This window comes from Oryctolagus cuniculus, chromosome 10, assembly GCF_964237555.1.
Source record: "Oryctolagus cuniculus chromosome 10, mOryCun1.1, whole genome shotgun sequence".
Lineage (NCBI taxonomy): Eukaryota > Metazoa > Chordata > Mammalia > Lagomorpha > Leporidae > Oryctolagus > Oryctolagus cuniculus.
In genome coordinates this window covers 94,288,862-94,307,166 of record NC_091441.1, presented here as the reverse complement: position 1 = coordinate 94,307,166, position 18,305 = coordinate 94,288,862, and the positions used below count along the sequence as shown (strand labels likewise).

At 46.0% G+C, this 18,305-nt stretch overlaps 1 protein-coding gene across 26 annotated transcripts in view; it reads right to left on the bottom strand.

Annotated features, from left to right (window-relative positions):
* The window catches only part of ERC2 (ELKS/RAB6-interacting/CAST family member 2), a 1,007,328-nt gene that overhangs the window by 91,482 nt on the left and 897,541 nt on the right, over positions 1 to 18,305 (bottom strand). Inside the window, exon 23 of one of the 26 annotated variants that reach the window (XM_051852298.2) lies at positions 13,624 to 13,747. The exons of 24 other annotated variants lie outside the window; for them this stretch is intronic. The gene's annotated coding sequence lies outside the window, so the exon portion shown is untranslated. Of the gene's footprint in view, positions 1 to 13,623; positions 13,828 to 18,305 lie in introns of those variants that run through there. One more of the 26 variants, XM_051852296.2, reaches the window with a different exon arrangement.

Genomic DNA, 18,305 nt, shown 5'->3' with positions numbered 1-18,305 from the left:
CATCAGAAACTTTTCTTTTTAAGAGGAGTCAAGGGCATCCAGCCTGAGTCTCACTGATCAGACTTTTCTTCACCTAGTAATTTCCCTGTTTCTTCACTTTTCCATCTGGGGATGTGGCAGGTGGTTTTATGGGCCAATGAACCCCTCCACCTCTCCCGTTTTGCTCCAAGACCAATGATCTGAATCCTCTTGCTTTTATATCTTCATGCTCAGCTTTTTCTGACTCTCTCTACTTGGTCTACAAGAAACTCAATTATCCCCTATCTAAAAAAATAAAAAATAAAAAAATAAAAGATGATCTACCTTGCAATGTCCTCTTTCTGTTTCCTCATAGTCTGTGGCCTCCATCCCTTTACTTCCCAGCTACTCCTCTACTTACCTCTTCTGCCACCCTGGCGATTTTGTATCATGTGCCAACACTGAAGTTTCAGCCTCCTTACCCTCACCCTCACACTTATACTCCAAACTACTGACCTTTCTCCTCTACCTGAAACTCTCCCTTCTCGGCCTTGGGGCACGACACTCAGATTCTGTTCCAATCTTGCTGTTGGCCTCTTTTTTCTCCTGCACTGGCTACTCTGAGTTTCATACTTGCTCATCAAAAATAATCAGGAAGAGGAGCTGGCAAAGAGATGACAGACATTGAAGGAGTCAATACCACAGAAGTCAAGGAATGGACACGCGTTTTGATACAGAGACTGATGTCAATAGCATTCAATGACTTACAATAACGTTTCTTTGCTTTTTCTAAGACAAATACAGGCCAGAAAACACAATGACAGGAGTGATTAGGCTTTTGTGTTTTGCTGTTTATAACAAAATTTTGCTAAGGATCCCCTAGTGACTGGAACTACCGCACAGAGGTTGGGGAGGAGGAGTATATATGATAATGTAATGAATAATTCTGCTTTATCTCAAGTTCTTTATCTAATCTTTCTTAGCTTTTCTCATACACTCAGCCATAATCACTATTATATACCAATACCTTTATCACCATCCTTTATCACTACCAACACCATCACCATCCTCATCTTCATCACCTTCATGCCCATCACCACCATCATCATTATTGAATGGTTCCCCACTATGGCCTAGCTTCTGCGCCATACCCTTTAAATATAATATATCACTTAATGCTCATGTCAATTCTGAAAAGTCACTTTATTATTTCAGTCCCATCGATGGGAAAAACAAAACCCAGAAAGGATTCATTGGCTCATTCATCACTACATAGTGGTGTGTCCTAGAATTGGAATGCAAATGCCCATCTACTGGATTGAGAAACTGTGCTTCCTTATGCCTGGACTGCCTCTCTTGAAATGTGAAAGTAGACAAACATGCCAATGACATACTCAACAAGCTATTACAGTAGAGGAAGGCTCTTTCAAACATAAGCAAGAAATCTTGCCATAAATTACAAACATGTTGATGCCAGAAAAGTTAGCATCCCAGTGCTGGTCATACTGAGACAAGTCTGTCTTTCAACACACACATTTCCCAGCTTGTTAAATTGGGATGACTCTACAGTTGTTCAAGAAAAATTTGGCATCTTCTGGAAAAATGTTGAAAATCCAATGTGTTGATCAGAAGATAAAAGTCTTCTCTTTTCTTATTCACTTAGAAGGATGCAACAGTTTAAAATGTTTTCTCTACTCATAAGCACAAGAGAGTTTAGTAGTTCAAAATCAAGAAAGCAGTTTCAATGTCAAGCAAAAGAATGAGGTCAAAAAGACATAGATATGGGTTGCTTATCAAAGGGATACATTGGAACTAAATAGTGGTTTAATGGCATCTCTTCAACATTTTGCTTCCTAATGGGCTTTGCAGTATTATTTTAGGTTGAAATTTTTCTGTCCAGTACCAAAGCTCTTCAAAGACTCTCTCTCTCCATTCCTTACCCTTTGGGGAGACGGTGGGAGAGAGAAAGGGATGTGAAAAAGCCCTCTTGTAAACCGTTTTCCAAAAATCTTTGGCCGAACAAAGACTTTCCCATTTAAGAGCAGGTGACAGAAAGATTTCTCCCATAGGCAGCGCATTAGGACTCTCTGCAGAAGTAAACAAATCTGTTACGATGAAAGCCGGACATTCCTCAGGGCTGGGATCTAATGAAAATGTCAGTGTTTTATGCAGTTTAAAAACTGACAATTCAACAGTTTTACAGGAGCTATTTAATGTTTATCATCACTTACAAGAGCTCAAATGCAGACAAAAAGAAGGGCCACAGAAGAAACCAAGTGAGGCTCTGCTTAGAAGCTGCCACGTTATCCATAACCTATGAAAGCTTTGCCTTTTGTCAGTTACCAGGCACCCTCGGAACACAGGGAGCAGGTCTCAGCCAAGGCAAATTGGAAGCCCATTCCCAGACACAGTCGTCGTGGTGACCACACTCCGCACTGTCATTTACACCTCACCTCATTAAAGACCCAACTGCTGGGGAACCAGGATGCTAGAGAAAGCCCTAAAGCCAACTGAAGGTGATGCATTAAGAGCTTCTGAGTGTTTGCCAAATTCAGCTTTAGATACTATCCAAACCATTAAGAGAAGAGAAATCGAATATGTAACTCCCAAAGCAGCAGAGGAGAAAACAGACAGGGAAAAAGAAAGCATGGACAATTCAAATCAAGCGGTAAAGGAGAGAGAAGGAAGGGAAAAAAAACAAGCCCATGAGACTAAGATGTGCAAAATAAGAAGAGAGAGTTAATTCCACAGAGGGTAGTGACAATAAATTCAAACAGCTTAAATTTACCCATTAAAAACAGGAAGAAGCCAGATTTGGTGTTGGGGGGTAAGAATCCACTTTTATGCTACTGATAAAAGTGGAGCAGTAAGACAAAAAAAATCTGAAAATAAAAGGATAGGACAAAATACATGCCATCAAATACATGAACTCAAACAATGTTTCTACAGCAGTGATATCAGAAGAAATAAAATTTTAAAGTGAAAGCATTAAGAAGGGGAAAATATTTTCCTTAAAGGCAAGCACAACTTTGACCTCAGAATCAGCCCTAAGGCATTCGGATCTGGCTGAAAAGCCCATGAGAGCATTTCAGGCATGGAAAGCCAACCCTGTGACAAAAAAATGATCCACACCAAGGATCTCTGTGAGTGAGATCCCAGTGGAAAGAAAGGGCCATCAAAGAATGATGTACATTCTCTGAAGGGAGGAGAGAACTTCCATTTTGCTTATGGCCCTGTCTAAATACTGACAGAATTTGTGGACTCAAAAGACTTCCATAGCCTTGGCAGCTCATGACAAGAGCCTCAGGTGATGACTGACATCATAAATAAGAGTGTCAATTGTTAAATCAACAACAGGAGTCACTGTGCACTTGCTCCCCATGTAGGACCTCTGTCCTTAATGAGTTGTACTGTGAGACTTAAAGGTAAAACTTTTCTTCAAACAGCACTTTATACTTTGTGTGTCTGTGTGGGTGCAAACTGTTGAAAACTTTACTTAGTATAGAGTTGGTCTTCTGTGTACAAAGGTAATTAAAAATGAATCTTAATGAAGAATGGGATGGGAGAGGGAGTAGGAGGTAAGACAGTTTTGGGGTGGGAGGGCGGGTATGAGGGGAAGAACTGCTATATTTCAAAAGCTATACCTATGAAATTTATATTTATTAAATAAAAGCTTTCTTTAAAAAAAAAGACAAGCACAACCTGTCAGCAGATATAGTATTAGATGATGACATTTCAAAGTCAAAAGCATACGCTAGAAATATAATAAAAACTGATAGAATCACTGAGAAATTACCAAATCCATAACAACCATGAGAATTCTTAGCTCTCAGAAGCTGGGCAGTTTACCTCTAAAACACTAATAAAGATTTAGAAGAGTTCAGTTACATAACCTATATACTTCATCTAAAGAATATACTAAGAGGACACACCCATAGAACTCTCAAGAACACAAAGAACGATCTTACAAAATTGAGCATGTGGTTGACCATGCAAAGAAATCCAAACAAGTTCCCAGAACTGGCACATATGTGCCATCTGATGTTCTCCATTAAAAGAATAATGAAATTTTGGAACCCTTTTTTTTTTTCTATTTGACAGGTAGAGATATAGATAATGAGAGAGAGAGTGAGACAGGGAGAAAGGTCTTCTTTCCGTTGGTTCACCCCCCTAAATGGCAGCTACGGCCAGCGCTGCACTGATCTGAAGCCAGGAGCCAGGAGCTTCTTCCTGGTCTCCCATGCGGGTGCAGGGGCCCAAGCTCCTGGGCCATCCTCCACTGCCTTCCCGGGCCACAGCAGAGAGCTGGACTGGAAGAGGAGCAACTGGGACTAGAACCCGGTGCCCATATGGGATGCCAGCACAGCAGGCGGAGGATTAACCAAGTGAGACACAGTGCCGGCCCCCTGAAATTTTGGAACCTTACACAACAAGATCAGTTTACCCAGTTCTGTACCCTGAAACTAGGTCTGATCTTTCCAAGGCATGTTTTGGTGTCTCCTCCCCAGGAAAACATTCGCAGATCAGCTTAGGCCCAGTAGCTCCTCTCATTCCCAATCACTCCTTCCTGTAGAACTCTAGTGTGCTTTCTTCAGGCCACTCACCAGTCTCTGAGGTCATCCTATGTGTGTGTTTACTGGTTTACTGCCCCACCGCCACCCCACCCACCGCAGCCCTCTGATATATAATGTATTTGCAGTATCTGGTTCCTGGGATGGAGCCTGGCAGGTAGTTGGCACTCAATAAACACCTGTTGATATCAGCCTAACTAGGCAGTCTGCCCCTCATACAGATACAGACTTCTCTCCCAGAAAAAAAAATCACATTATGTTAGGATTCCTTGCGATGTCTCAGTAAGATACAGAGAGTAGGTCACTATATCTGTCTTATGTAACAGACACCAAATAAATGGCTATTGACTAAATGGTTAAACTATGACCTCCTCCCCGTTCCGGAAGAAGCCTGACACCTTGAGAAGCTGCATCATCTGCTGAAAGCCACCTCTTGTTAATGCAAGAGCCTGATTGCTGACTGATGACTGCTCTGCTCCCCTCCGTGGGACTCACACACCCTCCACATCATGCCTGTGACTGTGGAGGCTGCAAATGAAGACAAAGAAAACAACTTGAAAACATGTTTCACCAAATTCAGTGTTACTGTTATTATCCTACAGATATCAGCCTTGGCCAGATCTCTTAAAATTGACTCAAATGATTTCTTATAAAAATTACATGTGCCAACAAGGACTGCATTGAAACAAATTAGGGATAGACCTTAAAATAATAGCTTATTGACTCAACATCAGCAATCATATTAGCCCAATGGTCAAAGAATGTATTAGCGCGTGACCTTGGACAAATCACTTGGTGGCCTAAACCTCAGTCTCCACATCTATGAAACGGTCACAATATTAGAGTTTACTACATAGGTTGCCATGAACACTAATGAGATTACTCCATAAAAGCAAAAAATATAGTATGTGTCCCAGTGAGCTCATATCGCTGATTTCAAACTCATGCACTTTCAACTCAGTTACTTTGCACTGATTTGCCACTTCTGCTCAAGAAATCAGCATAGTCCATATAGTTTATTATTTTAAGAGTTTTATTTATGTTCATTTTAGTTGAAAGGAAGAGATAGAGAACTTCCATCTATTGCTTTATTTCCCAAATACTCACAACAGTCAGAGATGGGCCAGGCTGAAGCTAGCAGCCTCCATCTGAATCTCACATGGGTAGTACTGAGCCATCCCCTGCTACTTCCTAGAGTGAGCATCAGTAAGAAGCTGGATTGAAAGTACGGGAGCTGGGACACAAACGAGGCACTCCAACACAGGACGTAGGCATCCCAAGTGGCATCTTACCACTGCACCGAACGCCCACCCCAAGAAACTGGTTTTTGGTAATCTGGCTTCCAGAGCCCTTTCAGAGATACAGCACTGTTACCAAATGACTCTCAGTGTTCCTTTGAGTCTGATTAAATCCATTCCTTGTTGTTAAATCGGAGTTTGAAAACTCCTGGCCAATGCCAGATGTATCTGCTGAATGGCCTTTTTACTGACGATTTCAGGAAGATGGGGCTGCTGCAGGGGCAGCCAAGATGACAGCCCTGATTAACAAAGGGGCAGATTGTCTGGGGACATTCTTCTCTGACCTTACCCTCCTCCCTCAGAAGGAATGATTCTAGAATGGAAAGTTTCCACCACAAACATCTGCTTGCCAGATCTGCCCCAATGCTGTAGCCACCGATGAGAGCCACCAGGCACCATGGACTTGCCCTAGGACTGGCAGCTACTCGAAGAAGGACTCAATGAAAACATCAAACTCATTGTAGAAGACAGGAGCAGCACAATTTTGATGGAGACTTCCTTTAAATATCAAAAGATTCTCCATCTTAATGTAATTTCATTTCTCTTATTCTTCAGGAAAAATACCTGCTGACCAACAGCTCCTAGGAATTCAAGAATATTCTTAAATGCCAAAAATTTTAGAAGTTGTCGCTCCCCCTCTTCGTGGAGGAACGACACAGGACCCTGCGCTGTTCTTTCTGTCTGCTCGGCCCTCCCCGGGTTTGCTGCTGGTTCTTCCCGGGTTGGCTACTATCCCTTCCACCTCCGTGGAAGGGCAGTTCCCCCTGGCCGCATTCCCCACTTCCGCAGGGGAGCGGCACACCGCCGGCCGGTTCTCTCGGGGGCTGCACGGGTTCCCTTAGATGTTCCCCATAGATGTTCCCGGTGCATGCCGTCTCTCTCCTCCTTTATAGTCCTCCTCCGCCAATCCTAACTCGGCTGCCCACACGCCGAGTACGCTGCTCTCCAATCAGGAGCAAGTCCTACAATTTATTAGTTGAACTGGAGGCAGCTGTGCGGAAGCTGTTTACTTCTCTCCCAGCGCCATATTGTGGGAGAGCAGATGCATAGAATAAGTCTTAATTCGAGTAACTTAGTCTAGTCCGGATTGCTCCCCACAAGAAGTCACACTAGGATCTATTACACATTTCAGAGCACTTGTCCCACAGGGACAAGTGTGCAGTCTTTGGCACTCTACTCATTAGATACCAATATCAACACATACACACATACAACTTCAGTTGCAATAACTGAAAATGTCTCCAGACACTGCTATAGGTTGTCTGTGGAGCTAAACAGCCCCTTTCCCCCAAGTGAAACTCACTGATTTACATTTGATCTTAACCCAAAGGCCACGAAGCAATGACAATCACTGTTTTAAACTTCCTCTATTTCATGAGAGCTCTTAGTGAGGCAAGCTGTGCTGGACAAGAGTGAATACTGGGTAAGAAATTCTCAGCTGCAAGACTCACACTTACAAAGGTGGGAGATTCTGATGAGATCTATGATAATGAGCAGTTTCTTTATTTAATCACTTATTTTATACCTCGGGGTTAATCTCTAAGCTGGAATCTCGGGGATCAAAAGGGCTTCGGATGGGTAGAAGACTCCAATTCTGGGGGCCGCTGATGTGACCTTTGACAATCATATCTCCCTTTGGAACTCACTTTTCGCAACAGGGAAGCAGACACCAGACCCTGCTGCAGAAGAGTAGAGCCAGGATGCAACGCGGAAGGGGATTTCACGCATCCACCACCCATTAAAAGTGCAGTAGTGGAGTCCTAGCTGGCATCAGACAAGGCCAAAAGCTGAATCACCATTGCAGAGAACATCAGCAGGGGATTAAAAAACAAACAAAAAACTACAAACTTGTGAGGTTATCTCAGGATTGAGACACGTCATCCCTAAGGGACAAGATGGTAGATATGGGACCTGGACAGCAAGAACCCGAGGATATCTGATGCTCCCGGAGGAAAGGTGCAAATGAAGGAATGAGAGCAGACAGAAAATACGTGGAGCAGGGTCAAAGGGCTCGTGAGTACCAGGACTATACAATGGGAGGCAAACACTAGAAATGATCCAGCAAAATGACCAACATGTCACTGTAAAGAAAACAACAATCTGGCTGGTGCTGCGGCTCAACAGGCTAATCCTCCGCCTTGCAGTGCCGGCACACAGGGTTCTAATCCCGGTCCGGGCGCCGGATTCTGTCCCGGTTGCCCCTCTTCCAGGCCAGCTCTCTGCTGTGGCCAGGGAGTGCAGTGGAGGATGGCCCAAGTCCTTGGGTCCTGTACCCCATGGGAGACCAGGAGAAGCACCTGGCTCCTGCCATCGGATCAGCGCGGTGCGCCAGCTGCAGCGCGCCGGCCACGGCAGCCATTGGAGGATGAACCAACGGCAAAGGAAGACCTTTCTGTCTGTCTCTCTCTCTCACTGTCCACTCTGCCTGTCAAAAAAATAAATTAATTAATTAATTAATTTAAAAAAATCTTCAGGGATCTAGGAAGAAAACAAGAGGCTGCCTTCGACAAGGACAAATCTGGCAGGCCTTGGATACCCACAGGTACAGCAATATCTCTCCATCTTTACACAGAAGATGCAGCAGACATAGCCCCTCACCCCCTTAAACCACAGTTTTAGTTGATATATATACAGGATTTCAAACCAACATGTTGTGACTATTTTCCTTGTATTATACTTCTTTTAAGTTTTAAGAGCCTCTTTTCACAGGTGAGCTCTTGTTTGAATCCGCCTTCATGACAGTGATCTGGAAGGCTCAATACCAGTTCAGGAAGAGTACAGAACATGTGCACCAGGGAGCAGAGGAGCGGTGCACAAGCCACAGTGAGGCCTTCCACAGCCGTCCACATGGACGTGCTCTTAAAACCTCATGCTGAGTATTGAAGTCAGAACCCCCAAGGAAGCACCCAGGCCAGTGCCCGTGTGGCACCTATCCACAGCCTGCGTGGTAAGCCACTGGGGACAGCCTTACAGGCTGTGCCAAATGGCATCTGGACAAGAAGCTGGACAGGAAAATCTGGACATCATTCATGCTTGCTGCTGGCCACAGCACACCCTCTGCACCGTCTTCTCCTGGAGGTCCACATCAGGGCCACAGTGCTGATGGAGACCAGGGAGGAATTTCAAATCAGGGGAGTGAGCTGGGTTTGAGCACGGCCGACATAGGTGATCAATAAACTGGAGAGGGCAGCTGGGGGGCTCCTGTGTCCCCCATAATCTTATTGTCTGGTGAGGCAGGATCATCTGAGATTTCCCCAAAAGCCAGATTAACTGGAATTACAGGCTATGTTTTCAGGGTTTTGGAACCCAAATACAACCTGGGCAGAACTGACGTATAGATTCGGTTGGGGATGGCAGCCTCAAACTCTTCACATCTACAGGAACTGCCCTTCTAAGTCCCATTCTCAGAGACAGCTGTGGCCTTTTCCAGCAAACAGAAACCTGGGCACCCTACATGACTACCTTCATTAATTTGTTAACTGTTTGTAAAGCTACTGAGATGGCCCTAGAGCTCATCCTCTCCCTGCCATTCAGTCTTTGCTGTGGCTATCTGCAGACAACCAGCAAGTGGTCCCTAGACACTGTAAAAATGTCAGAGCTCATGTCATGAGTTCCGGAAATGAGCAGCTCCTGCCTGTGGGAGAGTTCTGCCTCTCTGAAGAGCAGCAGACGCACTCAGAGCCTGGTGCCCTGGACTGTTGCTCCCAAACCACAGGAGCGCAATGAGAATCAGGGCTTCTGGAAAAGTCGGCGGGACAGGAACACAAGGGGATTCAGAAGACTGTCAGTGTTCCACTTCCTCTGTAGCAACCAGCATTCATTGGGAACCTCCCAGGAGCCAGGGTTTGTGTTCCAGCGCTACAGTCTAACAGTTAATTCTCAGTCACTGCTTTGTGATGGATGGATAGACAAAGAATGCATCAGACGTAGCTTTTATCTCACAGCTCTGAAAAAAGCCCCAGTGTGGCAAGGACTTTGGGATTTGCAGAATCTCTTCTCTCATTGTGAGTGATTTCTGAGCGCCAGATAGGTGCAAAGCCGGTGTGCTCAGGACTGAGGCGCAGAGATGGAGAACCTGCCCTCAAGCTGCGTCCTTGCTCGAGGGACAGACAGTACACACACACAGAGACCTCTGTGTCAGGAAAGCATTAAGGGACACAGGTCCTCACCCCCGAGGCTGCTGGCCACCCCCAGGAGAATCTCTGCTGATGCCGCCAACTCTCCCCTACACGCCACTTCTGTAAGAAACCTCCAGGGCGTGGTGAAGGTCCCTTGCAGGCACTTTGCTCTCAAGGAGGAGAGGAGTCGGACAGAGGCCCCGGAAGAGCTAGGGGAGCCAAGAAAAGGTCCTGGGCACACTCAGGCCCAGAGCCGCTGCTGTTGGGGGTTGCTGGGAAATCGCAGTCTCCTGAGACACAGGGCTGTACCCCAGGGTTCACCTTGCAGAGGTGTCCTCACCATTCCCTTGGATGCTTAGAAGCCTCTCTGCTGTGGCAGCCTCTGGGGGCAGAAGTCCAGCTCCCGTGGGAGGTGATGCAGGCACCACCCCTTGCCCCATCCCACACTGCTGGCCTAGACCCATACCTGGAAGCACTCCTGAGCACCTTTCAGCTGTCAGGCTGCATCCCAGGTCCCTCCCTGCTAGCTCCAGAGGGGCCTGTTCCCCTGTCCTCTGCTCTCCTAGCTCCCTGTGCTCATCCGTCAGAGCATCTTCCTGCACGAGCCCGCCCAGCCTCTAGGCTGTAGGTTCCCAGAGGGTGGGGACAGGGAGCATCTGTCCTATCTACTTGGACGTGCCCACCCAGGAAGGCAGACTGGCTTAGTAACAGGAAGGGCTCCCTCCTGTGCCCTGAAGCTCCAGGGAGCAAGGAGACTGTCCTCCTCTCCCCTGGGAGCTCCTTACAAGGGAAGGGGCAGTGAGAGGCTGCAGGAGCACTTCCCCCATCCCCACCCCCTAATGTCCTTTTTGGCACCTCCAAGCTAAACTTTCATCTCTCTGGAGAAGATCTCAAGTGAGGAGGTACCTAACGAGCAAGGGCCACCCCAAAGCTGGAGATGCCAGACTGCATATAAAATCCCACTACTGTGAAAGCTAGAGCTGGGGACAGAGAAAACACAAACAACAGCGAAAGCCAAAGAAACCATTGTTCTTGTTCTTAGACCCTTTAAGAAGCCCCTCGCAACAAATCCAATTCATCTGTCAAAGAAGCAAATCATAATTACAATGTGTTTTTCCCTTTCTCATTATGAAGAAAATCTTGAGATAGGAGATTTTCCCATTCCATAAAAATGCAAAACAGCTGCTTTATTCCCAAATCACACATTATAGATAACATCCCAAAGGTCAAAATTGACATTCACAGATAATTTTTTAAAAAGACAAAACCGAAGGGAGGTGGTCCTGTCTTTCCTAAAACTAAACAAAGGCATCAGAAGAGTCCTTCTTGGGCTCTGTCCACCCTGAGGATTCCACACTCAGCAATTCACCTCTTCCCAAGGCCACGGTTACTCAGTTCCCAGGGTGCGGCTGAGCAACACGCCTACCTCGCCAACTCTCACGGTGAGAAGTCAACACAAATACACGACATACTGTGTTAAATAGTTCTGATTTTGCTATGATAAGGCCACTAATACTGATGGCTATCACTATATTATCAGTATCAATATTGATCAATATATTAATAAAGCAATATATGAACCAATGGGGCCAGCAGTTTAGAAATGTTTACTTCAGTGACCAAGCCTATTATTGAACTCTCACCACCCTCCCATCCCTCTTTCCCTTTCCTTACATTTCTGCTGACACCACACTCAGCAGTCAGGTTTGAGTATTCGAAAGCAAGCCAGGGCAGTGGGGCCCAATCCTGGAGGTGGGAGGGAGGAGCACCAGATGAGGCTTACAAGGTAGGCAGGGGCCAGAGCATGCCAGGCCTTGTAGGCCTTAGCCAGGTATTTATATTTATTACAAGTACAAAGGGAACTGCCTGGGGTGGGGGTGCGGGTAGGAAGTGAGCCTGTGATGTAATGTACATTTATAAAGATCGCTCTGCTTAACTGTCTGGCGAATATATGCCTTCTGTCCTTGATCAGATCATAAGCTCCTGGTCGGCAGGACTAGAGTCATACCCTTTGATACCCGACATGACACGCTGGCAGGATTTTAAACCAATGGCTCTCAACTTTGGCGTGCAACAGGATCGCAGGGAGGTTCATTCAAACACAGCCTGCTGGACCCCACCTACAGGGTGGGTCTCAGGGGAGCCTGAGAGTTTCCCACGTGATGCTGGGAAGGGGCTGCTGGGTCAGGCACTGCACTTAGTGCACTATGGTTTCAATCTGTTTGCAGAATCAATCAATCCGGGAAAGGATGCAAAAATATTTTCGAAACAGAGTGCATAGAGTTTGGCCTAATACAGCAGTCGTTTACTCTAATTGAATTTGGTTTGAGTCTGACCTAACTTGGCAATCATCAAATCCTAACTTTACTTTTTCTTCTTAAAAAAAATCATTCTGTTCATCATATTGTGTGCTGACCAAAGGACTAGCTTACTGCCTACGAAAGTACTGAGAGGAAGCAGATCATTGTGATTAGACAAGATGAGACACTTCAGAGACAGCACTGCCAAGTTTAATTATAAATTAAATGTCATTCAAAGTCGGTGGTTTTTTTTTTTTTTTTTTGGCAAAAGGATGTGATTTATTTGTGTAGGCAGTTACTACCTGCCTCGATCCAGAAAGGATATGCGGTGGTGAGGCATCCCTTGGTGCTGTTCCAAAACTGAACGTTACACCAAACTTCTCCTTAGAACCAGGAATAAAGCTCACCGTGGCCCACGGCTGTTTGGTTCAGAGCATGCAACGTTTCAGTACACACATATTCCAGAACGGAGAAGAGCCAAACTCCTTCCTAGAAGAAAGCCCTCAAGGTTCCAGCTTAGGTACTTTTTATGCCAAAGCAAAAATGCAAGTCAAGAATGCAAAAAAAAAAAAAAATGCAGACTGGGCACCAACAGCAGGAGAACAGATTTCTGACAGAGGAGAGCTGGGTGCAGGCGGCTACGCAAGGAGCACAAGGCCAGTGCCTCGTGGTCTCTGTGGGTTTACTCTGTTCTGCCACATGTGAGGCTGTGGTTTCCGAATGCAAATGTCCATCCACCCAGAAATCATTACTGCAGGGCAATCGCCAACAGGCAGTTCAAACTCTGGGACAGCTTGGGGTTTAGGGCTTCAGGGGAAAACTTCCTTCCATGAGTTCACGCTCAGCTCGGGGAAGAAGCTGGTTAACAACCTCAGCACTGTGTAGGCCTATGCCCAAGCACTGAGGAGCAGTACAAAGTCAAAGCTCATCTGTCTGTCTACAGGAGGTTTGCAGGATCTCAGGGCCTAAGGGGTTGGCTGGGGAAGGGGGGATTCTAAACATCCAAAGCCACGAAATCAAAACAAGAAAGCCTGTTGACAATCATAGGCCTTGAAAAGCAAATAAAAAATCTAATCGTCATTAAATAGCAACCAATGCATGCCCTTCCTATCCATTCACGCACCAAGAAACAAACAGCTCTGTGTGCGGCCACCATGAGGCCTACAAAACAATTACCACAGGGAGATGATGAACTTAGATTCTTGGTCTATGCCGGTGGGAATTGTGGAGCAGCCTGGCTATTAATTACATACAAAAATAGCAACCCCTGCACTCCAGCAAAGAAAATACGTGAGCCCCCAAATCCAAGGTCATTATGCAGTCTCTGGGAAACCCAGCACCCCACAGCATTTGCAGTTACCCACCTCCAAAAGGGTAGAAGTCAACACTGGACCTGCTCTGGTGTTAAACTGCCACCGGATCCTCCCCGCTGTCTCCCTCCTCCTCTTCTTCTTTACAGACAGGTAAAGTTGGATCTCTTGAAGGAACTGGGGGCTCCCACTCTAGGCAAAGGTTGGACAGGTGATCAATGTACAGCATGAGATTTGGCTGTGCCTACGTGCCTCCGACAGAGCTGGATCATCTGGGGCAATGAAAATTATAAGCAACAAGAAAGCAGTATTAACAGTGAAGGTAGGGAGACCCAGGCAGCATACAAAATTCCCTAGGACACCAGCAACCATTCCTTTGCTCATTCAGTCGATCCACACAACACTCACTTAGCACTGTGCCAGGTTCTGGAGATCGGTTTGTTAACAAATACGAACACAGGCCCTGCCTTCATGGAGCTTATGAGTGATCAGGGAAAGACCATGAGGTGAGCAGTTATAGTGCATTGGGTAAGGGAACCTACAGGACGCTGTGAGGAACAAAGCAAAGGCAGCCAACCCACACTGGCAGCAAGTGATCAGGAAAGGCTTCCTGGATGAACTGACCTTTAACACTGAGCCGGGAGGACCCACAGAGTTAGCCGGACGCGATCAGGGGGGTCAGCCCATGTAAGATTCGTGAGACAAGAGAGCATGGCAGGTATGAAGGGCTGGAAGCCCTTTATTCTCGGCCTTTCTCCAGCCCATAATCCTAAATCCAACCAGAGCTCCCAGATTTGGGATCTGCATCCCTCATCACAAAGAGCTCCCACAATCCAGTTTTGTTTCAATCTTTCTGGTAGGATCTCACAAAAGCAAGGAACATAGAGCATAGAGAGAATGTTTCTACGAGAACAGACCAAGCAAAACAATAATGTTGAGTTGAACTTCCACAGACTAGATCCACTTGCAGTGATCAGTTTTCTGCGGATCAGCATCTGGGGTAGGTGAGACGCCATCCTCACTTAGGGTTGTTGGAATGGACAAGATGCTAGACTGAAGGTTGCCACTGCCAATGTGGAAGCCTCAAGCCTTCTTCCCTTGCAATCTCCCACTTTACCCCAGCCTTCCTCCCTGGGAAACAGCATGGAGAGCACTTTGCCCTTCCTGCCCTTGCTATTTTTGATGTATGAAAAGCTATCACGGGGCCGGCATTGTGGCATAACATGTAAAGCTGCCACCTGAAGTGCCGGCATCCCATATGGGCACCAATTCAAGTCCAAGCTGCTCCACTTCCGATTCAGCTCTCTGCTATGGCCTGGGAAAGCAGTGGAAGGTGGTTCAGGTCCTTGGGCCCCTGTACTCGTGTGGGAGACCCAGAAGAAGCTCCTGGCTCCTGGCTTCAGATCAGCGTAGCTTCAGCCATTGGGGCCAACTGGGGAATGAACCAGCAGATGGAAGACCTCTTTCTCTCTGTCTCTCCTTCTCTCTCTGTGTAACTCAGTTCTCAAATAAATAAATAAATCTTTTTAAAAAATATATTTATTTATTTATTTATTTGACAGGTAGAGTTACAGACAATGAGAGAGAGAAATGTCTTCCCTCTCTGTTCATCCCTCAAATGGTCACAATGGCTGGAGCTGCGCCCATCCGAACCGAAGCCAGGAGCCAGGTGCTTCTTCCCAGTCTCCCATGTGGGTGCAGGGGCCTAAGCACTCAGGCCATCCTCCACTGCTAACCTAGGCCACAGCAGAGAGCTGGACTGGAAGAGGAGCAACCAGGATTAGAACCAGTGCCCATATGGGATGCCAGCGCCACAGGCAGAGGATTAACCTAGTGTGGCACCGGTCCCAGTAAAGGAATCTTTAAAAGAAAAAAAAAATAAAGAAAACAAAGAAAAGCTATCACAAATGGGACACCTCCCACTTGCCTTATGCAGCTAAGGGAAACCAAAAGAGCTAATGAAGCCGATCTTGTCAGGAGGCCTGCTTGTGGGAGAAAACAAAACAAAACAAAACAAAAAGCCTATGAAAGTCCCAACAGCTTGAGTTTTGTCCAGGGTTCTAGTTGCCTTGGCATTATGAAAGAGACCATTGTAAGGGATGGTTTATGAAGGGCAACAAACACATGGTCATTTTACCAACAACTCACAGCCCCACGTAGCTTTCCTTTATATTTTCATATGATCATGTCATTCAAGTGCAGCAAACAATAGCCTCGACAGAACACAGAATGAAACAGAACCTTCCAAGAAGCAGAGCACGCAGCAATTGTAGAGACAAAGAAAGGATGTCTTTTTAACCTATGACAACACAAATTTGTTTAGGTTTTCCCTCCACTAAGTAAGTAAGCAATTAGGTTTTTTCCAATAAAAATATCCCCATGCATGTGCAAACACCAGGGGCAATCATATAATTACCCTGCCCAATCAGATTCAATTGCTGACGGTTGAGTTCCCACTGCTCATTAACTTCAGATCCCAACGAGGTCTTTACGGAAGCCCTTTCCGTCTCCTTACAAAGATTCCTATGATACTGTGAGCAGCCCCGGGACTACCTCATGCAGGATAATCACCCCCCAATCACCAGGGCCAAGGACAGCCTACTCTGGCTGCCCTCTGAAAAAATAGAGAAATTCGAAGACACACTGACTTAAACACCCTTGCTTCATTTGGGGATCTCACTTCTAAATATAATAGTAACCTTTCACCCCCACACTTTAAGTGCCATAATTATGTAATTAAAACCAATTATGTCATTTAACAGACTTTTTCAAGCCAATTACTTCAATCATTGACCTCTGAAGATTTCCCACACTGACCTGCAACAATGAGGATTGGGATAAATTTAGACACTAGCTTCCGAAGGTTGGCATGGCATAGCTGGGTGGGTTACAGCTGGCCTAGATTCTTCTAGACTCCAGATTGAACTGAATTCATTCGCACCTGACACCACCACTGCTCCCTGTTTGCACTATTCTGCTAGTATTAAGGATATTTGCTTGATTGTTCATTCCCACCCTGATAGTAACTTCTATGTTCCAGGTAAGAAAGAGGTGGTACAGTTCATGAAGTTAATAAGGTTATCTCAAGTTAAGCAGTTAGTTAAGGGCAAAACCAGAGTACAACCCTGTGTCTTCTGCTCCACAGAATCCAAAACCTCTTAGAAGTAGGCAGTGTATGACTCTGTGTGTGTGTGTGTGTGTGTGTGTGTGAGAGAGAGAGAGAGAGAGAGAGAGAGAGAAATATTTTCATTTTCCTTGGCTTCCATTTCTCCTAGTTTGATGCTCTACCCCAACTCTCCTTTTTTTTTTTTTTTTTTTTTTTTAAGATTTACTTATTTATTTGAAAGGCAGAGTTACAGAGAGGCAGAGGCAGAGGCAAAGAGGAGAGAGAGAAGTCCTCCATCTGCTGGTTCTCTCCCCAGATGGCTGCAACAGCCAGAGCTGAACCGATCTGAAGCCTGGAACCAGGAGCTTCTTCCAGGTCTGCCACATGGGTGCAGGGGTCCAAGGACTTGGGCCATCTTCCACTGCTTTCCAGGCCATAGCAGAGAGCTAGATCAGAAGTGGAGAAGCTGGGACTCCAATGAGCATCTATATGTGGCTAGAGCTTTAACCCGCTGCGTGCCCCCGTTCTCCTTTGAGAGAACAAAACTGCCTACCTGAGTCCACGGGCACCATATGAAATTCCACTCCAGCACGCAGGGTTATGATGTGATAATTTAGGCTTAACCAGTCAGCTCCTGGTGGTATTCCCCTACCTAGTGCTGGTTCTGGGAGAAGCATCTGAGCCAATCAAAGCCAACCAGACACACAGAGCCTTGGCTAAGGCTCTTGGGGAAGAGCCTCATTCTTCCTAATTGTGCTTGCCTGTGATAGGAGGTACGCTTTCGTGGTTCATCTGCCATCTTGGCATCACTGATGGAGACTAGAGCCCCGAAAGGAGGGAGCAGATACAGGTTTCAGGAAACAAAAGAGCAGATACATGAGAATATGGGTTCGTCCAAAACCACCCTGGAGAAAATAAGCAGACGTAGCATGCGCTGACCTACAGCTTGGCTAGACATGATGACCATGATGGGATTGAGCGTGGCCCTGTCTGCTGCTTACAACATAGTGAAGCGCCTCCAATTTTTGAGTTATTTAAGGAATATGCCATTTTATGGGCATGAGGAAGCACTTTGATCTGCAAAATGATTTTTATCACAAACTAAACATCCTTGTAACTTTTTGGTCTTCTGCTTTTGTCAATGTTGTCTCTCTTTGGAGCTGAGACAGCTGCTGGAGCTGAGGAGACCTCCCTTGACCTTGCTCTTGGGGACCCTTCTGCTCTCCAACTCCCGGATCCATGTGGGGTGCCAGGACTCAGGACACTTGCATGCATCAAAATGGAGCCTTTGCTTTTTTCCCAGGCCTTGGGGAAAGCAAAAAAATTTAAGAATTTCCCTAATGGCAGAGTTTTCAGTCTTGGTAGTATCAAGGTTTGGAGCTGGATAATTCTTTGTTGACTGGACTGCCTTGTGCATTGGAGGATGCTTTGCTCAACCCCTGGCCTCTACCCACTAGATGCTAGTAGCACCTCTGTCTTCAACTTGGGACAATCAAGAACGTCTGTGGGCATTGCCAGATGGCCAGAAGGGTCAGCTCCAGTGCTTTAGAACATTTGAGGTATTTATTGGGTTTTCCTCATAGCATTTTTGAAAGTGTGATATTTTGTATTATTCCTGTCTCTTCTACTTAACAGTGTGAGAGT